Source organism: Monodelphis domestica, chromosome 5 (assembly GCF_027887165.1).
Source record: "Monodelphis domestica isolate mMonDom1 chromosome 5, mMonDom1.pri, whole genome shotgun sequence".
Lineage (NCBI taxonomy): Eukaryota > Metazoa > Chordata > Mammalia > Didelphimorphia > Didelphidae > Monodelphis > Monodelphis domestica.
In genome coordinates, this window is record NC_077231.1 from 180,475,854 (window position 1) to 180,491,749 (window position 15,896).

The window sequence follows — 15,896 nt, forward strand, 5'->3', positions numbered from 1 at the left end:
ATGGGGAGGAGCTGGTTGGTGTGAAGGGGCTGCTATTTGAGCCAAATCGTTTTGGGCAGGGTGGGTCAGGGAACCTGATAATGATGGGGGATGGAGAGTTAAATCACTCCTATTGTAGGATGTTTTTAACTCACTTTCAATGTTTTGCAGGAAGGTTTTTATCTCTCCCCATTTTGCCTCCATAATTTCATCCAGGGAAGTTTTTATCTCTCCCCATTTTTCCTCCCTAACTTCATCCAGGGAAGTTTTTATCTCTCCCCATTTTTTCTCCCTAACTTCATTCTGTTCCACCAATTGTTGATAAATAAGGTTTTTTTTGTAATTTGTTGTTCAATAAAAGTATTTTGGTCCCTAATTCGTTGATCAGTAACAGCATTTTGTTCCTTAATTTGCTGATCAATAAAAGTGTATAGTTCCTTAATTTGCTGATCAGTAACATTATTTTGTTCCTTAATTTGCTGATCAATAAAAGTGTGTAGTTCCTTAATTTGTTTAGTAATAGAAGGAACAAGGGAGTGTTCTCTCTTAGAGGTTAGGTATATTATTGCAAGTACAACAATTACAATCCCAAGGAAGATGAATGTAAGGGTCACGAAGAGATTTTTAGTTTCTGAAAAAAAAAAAAAAACATCCTACAGGAACACCTACTAAAAATCCAATGTACTTGGTCATTGAACTTATAAGCCAATTCAAAGCAAATCAGACATTGGTTGTAGCCACATTTTTCTTCTTTAAGTCAATTACTAAGTTGCCTGTAACTTTTTTTTTTTTACAGTAGGTGGCTCCCTAGTCTACAACCCTATACACGCTATGGGCCTATTCTGTTGTAAATTCTCCTTATTAAGCTTCTGGGAGGGGTTACAAAAGCCTTATTCAGGAAGGTAGAAGCTATGAAAAGGCTGATTAGGAGTGAATAGACCGTAAACAAAAGGTAGAGCTAAAACTCCTTTTACAAAGCGTGTATATGGGAAGGTCCCAGCAATCTTCTTTAGCCCTCAGGCTAAAACTGCTAGGACCATGTGCTATCTTCCTTGAGTAAAGCCCACTTAAATTTTTAAGACTAGAAAGGCCAGGAAACAGGAAAATGGGTTTTCAGTTAGCTCCCTAGCTGTATTCAGCTGTTTTTGTTTTGTTTTGTTTTGTTTTGTTTTGTTTTGTTTTGTTTTGCAGGCTAGGAGCTCCTAAGAGCTCCTTCTCCTGAGGTTCCTCGTTGCTAATCAGTTGATTAGGTAAGCCTGGCCTGCCTCTCAATCCACTGAGCCACCTCCTTAAAGTAAAAGGAGACAGAAATGAGAGACAAAGGGGAGGAAAAAAAAAGCCTGTTGACCCCAATTTAACTTAAGGAGAAAAGGGAAGAGAGAAAAGGTATTTTATACTCACCTGTTCTGGCAGCTGTGTCTTTAAGCTAAGGTATTTGGTAAAAGGACTGACTGAGTGAGTAATAAGTGGGGTGAAAGAGCAAGAAAATTCAGGAAATTTATTGAGGTCCTAGAAACCTTCGAAGCACTAAAGCAGGGCCAAGAGCTGGAAGGGGTAGCCAAGGTGGGACCTCTCCCAGGTGATTAGTATGGAGATCAGAAAGGAAGATCAGAAGATTGATATAGTTCTTTTCCCCAAAGTTGTTACGCCAACTGTAATGGTGAAAATTTCACCTTTTTAAGATTGTTGTAATACTGAACAATGGCCGCCAAGGAATTTACTTATGAAATTCCTAAAATGAAACCCTCAAGTCAGAATGGAGTTTATGGAGGTTTAATCACAATGGGAGTAGGGAAAAGGAGAGGGAGAGAAGGAGAGAGGAGAAAAGGGAAAGGGGCTACTCAACCTCTGACCAAGGCAGAGGGAGTTTTAGGCCCAAAGGGCCAAGGTGGAAAGATTATTTCTGATTTGTCATTGACTAGCACATGCCCGTGTAGTGTGGGTGTGCACAATTTTGGGGTGCTATACCAAGATGGAGACTTTTAAAATTCACAGTACTATATTAACTCCTCCTCCCATTTGGATGAGGCTAGTTTTTCTTTAAAATGTATTGACATTCCTGGAAGTCTGATTAGCTCAGAGGACTAAAAACTCGGACTGTTGATGTGACTTTCCCATCACCTAAGTACAGTGAAGCCATGAGGAGCAGTAGGGGGTCCCAGATGCTTGAATCATTGACCAGAGAGGGAACTTCATCTAGCTGATTCAACTCAAGGGCTTCTCTGTGCCTCTAATTGTAGACTATCCTTCTCTTGCTCTAATTAAGTAAATCTCTTTTAAGTGTTGGATGATCTAAGAACATCTTATTTTGCTCTAATATTGAATTTGTAGTGCCAGTGGTCTGGCCTGAATTAGACTTCATCTAGAACACAAGTATTCTTCTCAACTTGGGCAATGGGTCTCTCTAAAGGTTACCTCAAGTGGAAAATACATTTTAGGTCTACATGCACTCAAAGCCACACTTCTACCAATGTTCTGCCCAAAGGATAAGATTTATTGAAATCAAAGGCTTCTAATGAAATCATAGATGAGAAAAATAACAATAAAATAGCTCCTTCATGAATCTGGGCTTCACTGTTCCAGAAAATATATAGAATCAAAGAGAAGAGTAGACATACACGAAGAACATGAACAGGCACACATCAGGAATACATTTGGCCAGAGAATATATTTTGAAAAAAATATGTAGCCAAAGTATGCATGAGGAACAGCTTCAGTCTCCTACACATTGGGGGTTACCAGTCTTTCCTAGTGATGCCACCATATAGCTCATACTAGCATGCTCCTAGCAGGGTTTATGGCATGTAATCTCTAATAGGCATATAATTCCTGCTTCATACATGAGTCCTACCAGACATTGTTCCTTGCTCCTGATGTTCAGCATCATTTCACTGGTTCCTTGGCTACTTCTAAGTATAGGTTTACTAGGCACAAGGTTATGGTTCTCTCTTCTGCCAGCTTATGACTTCATAAAGAGTCTTTAACTTTGTTGCTACTCTTTCTTTGGAGAATAATGGTCTTTGGCTTTGTTCTCTTAAATTAAAAAAATTAAATTAAAAAATTAAAAAGACTTTCCTGTTCCATTTATAAAAGGTAAAATCCTAACATAGTCACTTACTAGAGAAGGGAAGAAAAGAAGCCATTAGTGGCTTTTTTTTCTTTGAGCTTCTACTAGAATTGGCATTTCTCCAAAAAGAGAGCCCTAGTCTTAAGAAAAGTTCCTGGGAAACCAGAGACAGAACTATCCCATCAGGCTTAAATCAATCTTTTCACCTGTATTTTCAAGTTTCTAATGCTATAGTCTTTATCAACAGCTTCATTGTGACTCGGGGTTAGAAATTACCCTGATTCCCTATTTTGTTCCTAGCTATTAGTTTATTTCCAATCAACATCAATTTCAGAAGGTGCCATTTCTAGTCATCTCCAAAAACTCAGGGCTTTAGGTCAAGATTCTTTCAATTCCAAAACTTTATTTTCAATGCCTTTGGTCTCCCATGAAAATTAAATGAAATGTTGAAAATATATAGGAACAAAACTAAGCTCAAGAGGCATGATCATTGTCTTCCTTCTGCCTAACCATATTTTCTACCTTTATTGTGCATATGTGGATGCCAACCAACCTCGTCCTACAAAACTATTTCAAAACCAATGTTTGAGGGAATCATTCTGTCTTCAATTCTAACTCCAAAGTTAAAAAAGCAATGTGGTGCTTTGGTCTCAAGGTTAAAAGAGTAAGCAGGTCTAATAATTGTAAGATAACTGTGTGAATGAAGAGATCATTTGGAGAAAAGCCTTAGAGAATATGGAGTACTGGTATCTTTAATCTCATTTCAATCTTAATGATCTTGTCAAACAGCATTGACTAGCCCTCAACTGCTTTTGAGACAAGCCAAAAGATCTTGTTGGCAGACAAAACATCTGCACAGAGCTTCAAAAGAATTTTCAGGAAGACTGGAGAGTAGAGGAAGAATTAATCCAACTGTCAAAAGGGTAGTTGACTGCTCTTCATAGCTTTTAATCTTCATTTTGTTTCAGGGTGGAGTCTCATTTTTAGCAGCACTGTAGGGTTGGTGATTTCCAGCTCCAGGAGGGGAGCCTATACATAATGCCCAAGCTAAGCAGTTCAGTCAGGATTCATACCCAAAGATGCAAAGAAAACCATAGAATCCTACTAAGTTTCTTTGACTTGGTATCAACAGGGATCCCAAAGCAAATCTTTTTTTTTCTTTTTATCTGTAATGTGGCAAAATTGATTATCTTAGAAGACTATTTTCTTCCCTCCAGGAACTTCCTTCTTTATATATTTCTACCTATAATATACCCCAAGAACTAATTCACAAATCACAGGGTTATTCTAGCAGTCTTTCCAGACCTCTGATGGCCTAATGAAGTTTGGTCTTTTTGGTTTGCCTCTAAAAAATGGGTAGAGTATCCTTGCTAAACATAATGCGTAATGCTTTACAGTTTCTTTCTAGTATATAGGAAAGAGTTCACAATCATCATTGCCCTAGGCTTTCTTCCCAGATAGCATGTGTATCAAATTCCCTAGACAGCTGCTCTGTGGAGGATTGTGATGAGTGAAACTAGGTCCAAAAAATCAATTCTGATAACATAAGAACATTTATTTTGTTTCCTTGTTTATTTTCAAGAAGAAACATATATTTAAGTTGTTAGCAAAACAGAAATCAGAGTGTGTGGGGTGTGTGTGTGTGTGTGTGTGTGTGTGTGTGTGTGTGTGTATAAAAGAGTATATGCCAGATAATACAGTGTGTGGAGCTATCCCATTGGGAGGGAGGTAATTCAGCTCAACCAAGAAAAGAATTCCCAGATCTCACCCAAGGGGAAATTTCCCTAAAGTCTCTAGTGTAGCAAACTGGGGATAAGGACATGATGGAAATTGTTGGTTCTTCTCATGTCATCTTCTTCCCAGAATCATATTCTCCCTTTAGCAATCTGAAAAGGGGTTGGCATCATCCATCTTCTTTCTCAGGATGGAAGTTAGAAGTAACTGCAGAGCCTGAAAAGACTTAAAAAGATTGGATCTCTCTTCTCTCCTACTCTCACCAGCTCTGCTCTGCTCTGTTCCTCACACAGGCACAGGGCCATTGATCTCCACCAGTGAGGAATGAGTTCCATACCAGCTTTGGAACTTGGGTTACATTCCTCCCCTGGGTCAAAACTCTTTCGCTCCCTTGTAAAGACCAGCTGGGATAAATTCAAAACCTATAATTATATCGTATAAATAGCAACAACAAAAATTCAGCTTTTTAAAACAAAGAATGATTTTTTTCTTGGCATCCTGTGTAACCAACTTTCAGTACTGTTGAAGTTGAAATAAAAAAATGCACATTAATAAGACAGAGTAGACAAGGCACTCTACAGTGCATCATTAAGGAGGATACAACATGCCTAAATAACTCTATACAGTATATACCATATCCACATTTCAACACATATATCCATAGTACACAACAGTCACTCAAAAGCAACAAGTATGACTAACAAAGCAAAAGTAGCTCACTGCAGCAATAACATTTAATAGATAACATTGATATAATATATCTTAATTATAAGCAATAACATATATGCAAAATAATTGCCAGCATACAGTGAAACATGAACATAACACAAAACATTGGCAAAGGAGCATAACAGCAAAGTCAGAAACAAGCATTCTCAAATATGCAATAATTTACATGTATATAAGTTAGTAAATGCAATTACATGCATTGTGCATCTTACATGGGCTGGCTTTAGTGTTGTCAGCTAGATATATGTGTAACTGTATCTTCAGGTTTATTGGGTTTATTTTTATCATCACAAATCGGCCAAGCAACTAGCCTATATGCAGGTAGGTTATGCGGTGGATAGAACACTGGACCTGGAATCAGAAATCAAATCAGACCTCAGATGCATCCTAACTTTGTGACCTTGGGCAAGTCACTTAACTTCCACTTACCTCATTTTCCTTAATTAGGAAATAGAATAATAATAGCACCTGCCTCCCAGGGTAGGATCAAATGAACTAATATTTGCAAAGTGCTTAGCACAGTACCTGGCACATAATTGTTGTTATTGAATCATTTCAGTCAGGTCTGATTCTTTGTGATCCTGTTTAGGGTTTTCTTGGCAAAGATGCTGTTATGGTTTGCCATTTCCTTCTCATTTTATAGATGAGGAAACTGAGATAAACAGACTTGCCCAGGGTTACCCAGTTAGTAAGTGTCTGAGGCTGGATTTGAAATGACAAAGATGAGACTTCCTCTCTCCAGACATGGCATTCTATCCTCTGTGCCACCTAGCTGCCCCTCCCCCAGCACATAGTAGAAACTACTTAAATGGTTATTCCATTGCCCCTCCTTCCCATCCCCATTGACTGTGTTCTAATAGATCTAGTTCTCCTATCACTGATCTCTTATATTAGAGCTAGGAGTTGGCATGGGCTGACCATTGGAATGATTATAGCCTTGTTTGTGTATTCCTGAGCTGACAGATATGCCAGGTAGGTTCAGTATGTTTGTGTTCTGAAGGTTTAATTTGGATGCTGGGAGTCTGTGTAGCAGCTTCAGGCAAGATAAGGGATGTAACTGGGTTCAGTTCTTCTAACCCATAATACACTGGATCCCCTCCTTTCAATGTTCCTGTGTCAAAAAGTCATTGTACACTTTGTGGACAATCTTTTTTCTCAGCCTTTTTCTAGGTGACTATCCATTGGTTCTCTCTATTTGCTCTTTAGAAAGTCCAGCTAATTCCCTCATTAATATAACATAGTTCTTTTATTTTTTCCAAAATCGTACCTTCTACCTTAAAATAGATACTAAGTATCAGTTCTAAGACAGAAGAGTGGTAAGGGCTAAACAACTGGGGTTAAGTGACTTGCCCAGGGTCATACACTAAAGAAGTGTATGAATCCAGATTTGAACCCAAGACCTTTCATCTCCAGACCTGGCATTCTATCCCCTGAGCCACCAAGCTGCTCTTCAACATGCTTATTTTCAACACGGCATTCATACACAAGACTAAAATGATGAATAATACATAATCTTTTGTTAGTCGGGAATTGACCCAAGATTTCCACATTCATTGCTCCATTGGAAGGGAAGATTTCCCCACATCTTTTTTTTTTATTTGTTAATCTTTATTTTATTTTAATAATAAATTTCCATACAAGTTTTCCAAAGTTATATGATTCATTCTGTCTTCCTCCCTTCTTCCCTCCCTCCTCCCAGAGTTGACAAGCAAATCAATCTGGGTTATATATGAATCATAACGCAAAACATGTTTCCATATTATTCATTTTTGTAAGTGAATAATCTTGTGAAACCAAAATCCCAAATCATACACTCAAATAAACAAGTGATAAATCATATGTTTTCATCCACATTTCTACTCCCACAGTTCTTTCTCTAGAGGTGGGTAGCATTCTTTTTCCCTCAGAATTGTCCTGGATCATTGTATCTTCCATCCATCTTGTCTTCTCTCAGAGATCAGTACAATACAGTGGTGCACTAGAGTCAGGTACCGGTTCTGTTTCTTCATTAAAGCTGTGACCATTGCTTTTGGCTGACTCCCCAGTGCTCTGTCCTGAGCCCTCTTTTCTTTTTTTGCTTTACTATTTCACTTGGTGAACTCATCAGATACTTGGTGTTCAATGATATTGATTCCTGGATCAACATATCCAACCTTAACCTTTGGTCTTACCATTAGCATCCTCAAATATGTGAACATTTGCACATGTTTTGTAGCAAATACTGCACATTAGGGCTTGATTTATTGTTTGGTTGATTGGCTATAGCTAAGTAATAGAAAATATTAATAAAAATAAAATGTTAAATTGTTATGGGTAGATATTTTCTTCTTTTTGGAAAGTCAGGTGTTAAATATTTACCACCATGTTACTGGCAAAAAAATTCTTTAATTATTCCTTACTCAAGTCTTATTCAAGTCAAAGCTGAAACTAAAAATAGTGGAAGAAATTTCCATTTTAACTTCTTTAATTCTCCATCTTGAACAGTAAGTTCAACCAGTAAATAGGTTACAGGGGAAAATCAGTTACTCAAAAAAGAAAAATTAGGATGGGGTTCTGAGGGAAGGAAGAAAATAGAATATAAATTAGTAGGATTTCTATAAATTAACATCAAACTACTCAAAACAAAAGACTGAATTTGTTACTTTTTATTCCTGTAATTCAAGTACAAGAAGAGTAGTAAACTCTGAATGCACCTATTTCTATGGTGCTACTTTGAAAAATTAGTGCAAGAGCTAACAAAGGCATGTATGTGAAGGAATTAAAGGAGGAAATAAGGCAAAAAAAAAAAACTTGAGACATTTTTTGCTATTAGATAAATCTAAGTACTGCCTAATCGCTATTATCTGAGCAATCTCTCAGTAAGCAATCAAAAAAGATTTGGTTTTATAGGCTTAGCAATACCAAAGATCCCTGGCAAGCAGGTAACTCAAAGGAAGTATCAGATCATAAAAAAAGAAGTCAACAACCAAGCAAAGACCTTACTTACCTGTCAATATCAGGAGAGGGAAGAGACCAAGCAAAACCACTTTTTCCTTTTTCCTTCCTTTTTGGAAAAGTGAATTCAGCACTTCACAAAAAGAGCCTTTTTTGGAAGCCACACTCTCTACTAAGCAAGGTTATTATTTCATTCATTCAAAGTCAGTATAGGATTCCTTTGTGCCCAAGTTTTAAACTCACAATCACAAGTTCTTTCCACCTGAATATCTCCATAATCTATATTTCTTTTTTAAATTTTATTTGATTAATTTAGAGCATTTTTCCAGGATTACAAAAATCATGTTTTTTCCCTCTCCTACCCCAAATCCCCTCCCATATCCGATGCACAATTCCTCTGGGTTTTACATGTGTCTTTGGTCAAGACCTATTTCCTGCATGTGATTGAAGCAGAGTGAAGGATATGGAATATAAAGACATTTACTGCCCCTCCTAGGGCAGCTCTCCAGCCTCTGACCCTCACCTGACACCCAGCTCTCACTTGTGACTCCCAGTAGCTGCTAGCATGCAGCAGTGGCCACACCCCAGGCAATGGGAGAGGCCGGCTAAACCTTGTGAGGGTAGCCATTGGGTGGTCGACCCCTGGTGAACCAGGGCTTTGCTCACCCAGCATGTGAAGACTGTTTCAGCAGAACAGGCAGAAGAAACCAACAAGAAGGTTCAACGGCTGAGAGGGTGACACAGCAAAGCACTGTGGAGTGCTTAGGGCGTGATGGAGCACAAAAGACAACATGGCCATCCAATGCAGCTGAGGAAGTCTCCAGGTTTAACGACTTTTTATGCCACTGGACCCAGGCTTCCAACGCTGAGAGAGTGGGACTGTCTCTGTGCATCGACTTTTCCACTTAAATCTTCATGCATAAGTATCTTTGTGCACAAAAACGCACAAAGACAATCGTCATCCTCGGTTACTACTACTACTACTATTTCCATATTATTGATATTTGCACTAGGGTTATTGTTTAGGGTTTATAACCCCAATCATATCCCCATTGATCCATGTGATCAAGCAGTTGTTTTTCTTCTGTTTCTACTCCTACAGATTTTTCCTCTGGATGTGAAAAGTGTTCTTTCTCATAAGTCCTTCAGAATTGTCCTGGATCATTGCATTGATGCTAGTAAAGAAGTCCATCACATTCAATTGTGTCACTCACTATGTATCAGTCTCTGTGTACAATGTTCTCCTGGTTCTGCTCCTTTCACTCTGCATCACTTCCTGGAGATTGTTCCAGTTCTCATGGAATTCCTCCAGTTCATTATTCCTTTGAGCACAATAGTATTCCATCACCAACATATACCATGATTTGTTCAGCCATCCCCCAATTGAAGGGCAGCCCCTCATTTTCTAATTTTTTTTTTGCCACCACAAAGTGTGCAGCTATGAATGTTTTTGTCAGGTCTTTTCCCTTATTATCTCTTTGGGGTATAATCCCAGCAGTGCTTTGGCTGGATCAAAGGGCAGGCAGTCTTTTAGCACCCTTTTGGCATAGTTCCAAATTACCTTCCAGAATGGTTGGATCAATTCACAACTCCACCAGCAATGCATTAATATCCCAAACTCTATATTTCTATATTCAGCACAACAGGAAAAAAAAACACATTGTATAGCTCTAGTACATGTATCAAGCTCTATGTCAACACTGAATCAGGAAATCACAGATCACAACAGGGACTGAGCCAAGCTGGGCTGAATGCCCAGAAAATATATGCATTGAATTGAAAAGAAATAAAATAAACTATAGAAATAATATAAAAAGAAGATGGTTTAAGAATGTCCTGAGGAGAAAAAATGAGAAAAAAGACTGACACTAACAACTTCCTTTGCCCCTTTCTGAATGTACCCCAACCCAAGCAGGGTGCTATAATTATCCCCTTCAAGTCTTGAGCTATAAGGCGGCATTTCTGAGTAAGGAAATTCCTACCACAGTCATATGTAGAGTGAACACCAGAATGGAAAAGTGGCAGTAGAATACTGGCTATTTTTTATAGATCCAGACAAAATGGTCCTTTTAAAATATAGCACTGTCCTACTCACTGGAGCATAAGCACAGAGTAAATATTTGCCATGGACCAGGTTCTAAACAGAAAAAGGAAATAGTGTCACCCTCAAGATGCTTATGAATTCATCACACACACACACACACACACACACACACACACACACACACACACACATATATATATATATATACAAAAAAAGAGACAAAACAAATACAAGGTAATGGGAGGGGGGATACACCAGCAACTAGGGCCATCAAGAAATACATCATGGAATGGGAGGTGGAGTTCCTGGTTTCTTCTAATACTCAGTTCAAATGCCATCCACTTGCTATTGACCTTCCTCCCAATACTACCTTGCATTTTTTATGTATTGTGTGTGTGTGCATGCATATGTGCACCCTTTGGATCTCTGATTATAATACCAAGTATATAATTGGCATTTTATAGGATATCTATTTTCCAAAGTCAGATAGTATGCTAGAAACCCAATATTTGAAACCATGTCCTCTTTATCCCACTCTAAATCTAATGCTTTTCCCACAGCTCTATCTTCTGAACACTTACAGCTAGACAAATCATTTGGCAATTATGTTTTGTAATTTTTAAGTGTTGTTATTTAATTTTACTATTTAACTTTTAAGCATTACTTTGTGGAAAGTAAAGTTGAGTTAATCCAGGGAATGTTCCATGTATAGAGAGGGAAAGGGATAGGAAGGAGTAGAATCTGGGTTGCAGTCTTTCTGTTTGAATTTGTGTATGTATGTATATATTTCCACACACATATTCATATATATATATATATATATATATATATATATATATATATACATACACATAGGTGTAGATACATATATACCTTCAGGTGCAGGTGCAATTTTTTAAACTAAGTCCTTATAAAAGAAGTACAAAACAATTCATAATTTTTGTCCTGAGGAATAGCTAAAATGCTAAGAGTGGATATTTAGTTCTTCAGAATTGATTGTCCTCTTTCAAATTCAATCTTCAGTTTCTAGGGATTAGACAAGACTGATTCATAGTTAATTTTCTCAGTTGAGATCTTTGTTTCAACCTCTGGAAAAGTCAGGAATGGAATTATCTAAAATCATATTGATGCTATATGTGTGCATGTGTGTGTGGACCCACTGCCCTATCCCTTCATCTTTTTAATCAGGAAAGACATCCCAGCATAAATTAGTAAATGCTGCCAAAATTTGACGTTCAAATGTTGAAGAATACTGGCTTTAGAACCTCTCACTAATTGTGAGATTTATTGTGAATGGTTTAGATAACCAATTATGCAAATAATATTCTAAACAACCCCCACACACACACCATAACAGCATTCTTTATTACTAGACAATACAAGAACAAGTCAACAATCTAATAACAAAAGCATTTATTTAAGATAAAAAATCACTGTAAACAATAAAACTTAACAAAATACTAGAATCATTCTCTGCTCGCCAATACAAGTGGGTTGGTACCACAGTGTAAAGGCTATCAGGGAATTATCACCTAATCATTCCTTAATTCCCATTAATATATCTAGCAAAAGAAAAAGGATAAGGATACAATCATTTCAGAATTTGAAGTTGGAAGGGTATAACATTTAATACCCTCTGCTTTATGGAGTTCAAAAGAAATGTTTCAGTACAGAATGTAAAACAGATGAAGACTTAGGGCAGGTTGGAGATCTATGAGGCCATTTGGCTTGGCTTTGGGGTCATCAGTATTTGCTGGGATTCCTGGGTTAGGGAATGCAATAGTGGTACTGTTATGTTCAATTTCTTTTTTCTTCTCCAGTGCTAACTACAATCCTAAATTTGTCTCTCTTTTGCTCCTCTTCCCCATGGATCTGACAGCCCTGATTTTCAAACAGTGTTCTTCAGAACACTAACAAAGCACTCCCCTCACACTACAGTTCTGTGGCCAGAAACATAGCTTTCTGGGAAATGTGATGAGACAAATTTTTCCCAATGATCAATGTTCCGTTGGACCAAAGTACCATGGGAAATAAAATCCTGGGGACTTTTCTACATGTTCGTGCCTATAACAGAAGCATAAAAAATTCTATCTTGGTTTAGGACCACCATTCAGTGTTTTTGATTTTGAGGTTGTTGAGTTTTTTCACATTCTTTCTCTTTCTACTTCCACATTCTAGCTTTTTCTTCTCAAAATTGGTTAGCTTCTGACAGAAGTCAGAAAGACATCTAAGAATTGAAAGCACAATGGCCCACCACTTGCTCAGAAAGATGAAGTTCTATATTGTCTCTGCCCTACCAAGATCATTTAAATATCTTAACCAAATTGGTAATTTTTGGAAACATATTTTGAGCTACAGAACTTCAGTATTCTGTTAAGGTATGCTTTGGGATTTGGATCTGGATGGTCCTTTGGAAGCAATCATCTATTCCAAATAATTGAAGCGTTTTTTCATCTATTTTTTAATTGGATGAAGAAACTAAAACCCATAAAAGTAAATGATTTATGCAAGGTCAAACTAGTAGTAAATCACAGAGCTCAAATTTGAAGGCATATCCTCTGACTCAAAATCCAGTGCTTTGTATATTAATACCATATTTCAGCGGAATGTTAGAACCAGCTCTCATCTGCTCTTTGTTAAATTTTAGCCCATTGTTCAATTTTTAGCACAAGCATTTACACCTTGGAAATATGAATATTACACATTTTGGATTGATTTGTTGCTTTGTTGATTTCTAGACTTAAGAAAGTGATAAAGAACATGTTAATTCTAATTAAATATAAAAATGTGTTGTTTAACTTTTACTATGGCCATGGTAAACAGCACTAGTGGTAGTATTGGCAGTAGTGGTAGTTAACTCTACTGTCATGACAACCAAAGTCACTGAAAGACTTAGCACCCATAGGGCAGCTAGGTGGATAAAGTCCCAGATCTAGAATTGGGTGGATCTGGGTTTAAAGGCAGCCTCAGGTATTTCCAAGCTGTGTGATCCAGGGCAAGTCACTTAATCTTAATTGCCTAGCCCTTACTGTGATTCTGCCTTGGAAACAATATTTGTATCAGTTCTAAGACAGAGAGTAAGAGTTATTATAAAAAAGAAAAAAAAGAAAAAAGTTAGCACCCCTTTTGTGACTCATGAGGATACAGATAGACAGTGCACTGCCATGCAACAAAAGAGTAAGAGTTTCTTTTTTCATGCATAACATGCACTAGTGACCTGTCTCTCATACATACAAGATGATCTAGCACAAAATGTCTTCTCAGCCTCCATATATTTTTTTTTCATTTCATTTGGTACCATTTATAGTTATCAAAGCATCTTCTCTGTGGAGAAAATTGGAGACAAGGGAAGACATCATTGTTCAACTGTACCAGAACCAGAATCAAAACTAGAATCAGAACAATCAACTTGTATCCTTGCTCTGCATTCAACAACTGTCTCCTCATAGATTATTAAGTCAATTTATGTTTTTGGCATAAACCAAACATGGGCTTTTTAAGAAGGATTCCTGAGACCACTAGCAGAGTAGAACAGTTAATACTTCCAGGGCTCAAGCACTGCTTTTAATACACAAACATTTATAGAGCACTTAATATATATGGTCCTGCTATAGACACAAATACAAAATGGGACAGCTCTGGTTCATAGATAAGTAAATGCATGGTATATAATATGCAATATGAAAACATGGTGACATAGGTGAGATAATGACTGGAAGAATCAGAAAAGGTCTCTGGAAGAAAGTAACATTTCAATTGTATGAAAGGGAGCTAAGGTTTTCAAGGGGCTGAAATAAAGAGCAAGAATATGCTAGGTATGGGCAATAAAGATGGGAGATGAAATGTTTAATACAAGGAACAGAAAGCAGGCCAAATTTGGCTGGGGTATTATGGAATATGTGAAGGAATATAATATATTCTAAACAAAAAAAAACTCGGGCTGAAGCCAAAATTATAGAGAACTTAAAATGCCAAATGACAAAATTAGTATTCTCTCCAAAAGAAAAGGGAGAACCTCTGAAGCTTCTTGAGCAGAGGAATGACCTAGTCTGACTTATGCTTTATGAAGGAATTATTGAAGAAGGGAAAGACTGGGTGCAGAAACTGTTTCAATAGTCCAAGCCATCACCATCCTAAGATTTTTATCTTAGGCTATCAGCCAAAAAAAGGTACTTCAAGGGTTCTTATAGCATTATAAGTCTTGGTTATAATCTCTTAATGATATTGTTGCAAAACAACTGTCAGTGGATACTACATTTTAAGGGGCTTTGTGCAGTAACTCCTAAGTAACCTAAGGTGTATTTGTGGGAGAAGAATGTGATTTCCAATTCTGACAGTCATTCTACATTAAGGGATCCATCCACAAGAAAAATTTATAGTACTGATTTATTGGTACTCAACTTTAAGTGCCACTTAAGGAAGCAATCAGCGATAAGTTCCATATCAGTTCTCAGAATCTTTTTCAGTTCTGTCATCTACTCTTTGAATTTTTATGGCAACATCATTGGCATGCATGTAATGGTATATGTAGAAAGTCTGAAGTACTAGAGATTTCATCAGTGTTAACCCTGACCCACAAGGACATCTGTTCTCTAGGGTTCATCCTCTTTTCTTTCTTCTTGGCGGGTGATGATTTTAAATAAACTATCACAGATAAAATTCATAATGAAAGCACCTCATTTATAATCTGAAGCCTGAGAATTCACTATATTTGTGGTCCTGATTGCATGTAGTAGCTAAAAAGGGTTATTTTTTTTTGGTCACATCTATTTCTTTCTGATCTTATGCTATCACAGTCCTCCTCTGATGAAACTTAAAGGGACTTCAGAGATGAATTAGATGAAGCAGTCATTGCAAAACGCAATTAAACCATTTCAGTCAGTGTGTTTCAAGAAAGGACAGAAAGGGAAGGCTTAAATGATGGTACTCAAGTGATCAGGAAGCAAGGATGACAAGGAAAGGGCACTAGGGTATCACACTGAGTACAGGAGGTACAGCTGACTCCTTCAGACAGGAGCAGTCCATGAATCCCCTCACACTGAGTCTAAAACTAATCTAATACCTTGAAAATCTGACTGAGAAGGACAGTCAAGGGACACAAACTGGGCTGTGGCTGAGGAATCTTGGGCATGGTAGTTTTCAGATAGAGTGGCAAAAGGAAGTCCATGAAAGTCTAATGAAATAATACCCCCTGAAATTAGTGGATAATTACTTCAAGCTCTTACCAGGACTCTGAGGTCCTTTCTGAAGTATATTTGCTTACTCAGAGAGGAAGATGCTGGGGGAACTTGGAGGACAGATGATCTGAAACTAGAGAGCCTCCAAAATGGTTGGGAGGGCTTCTGTTCAGGTGGAGCTGATTGGTTTCTTACCTCTGAGGTCACAGGAAGGGAGTTAATGATCACCTAG

At 37.6% G+C, this 15,896-nt stretch overlaps 1 long non-coding RNA gene across 2 annotated transcripts in view; it reads right to left on the reverse strand.

Moving 5' to 3' along the window:
- LOC103099559 (uncharacterized) overlaps positions 1-15,838 on the reverse strand; it is a 103,439-nt gene extending 87,601 nt beyond the window's left edge. For both annotated transcript variants that reach the window (XR_008912264.1, XR_001624956.2), the window contains exon 1: positions 15,713-15,838. This is a non-coding gene — a long non-coding RNA (uncharacterized LOC103099559). The remainder of the gene's footprint in view (positions 1-15,712) is intronic.
- Between the last annotated feature and the right edge of the window lie 58 nt (positions 15,839-15,896).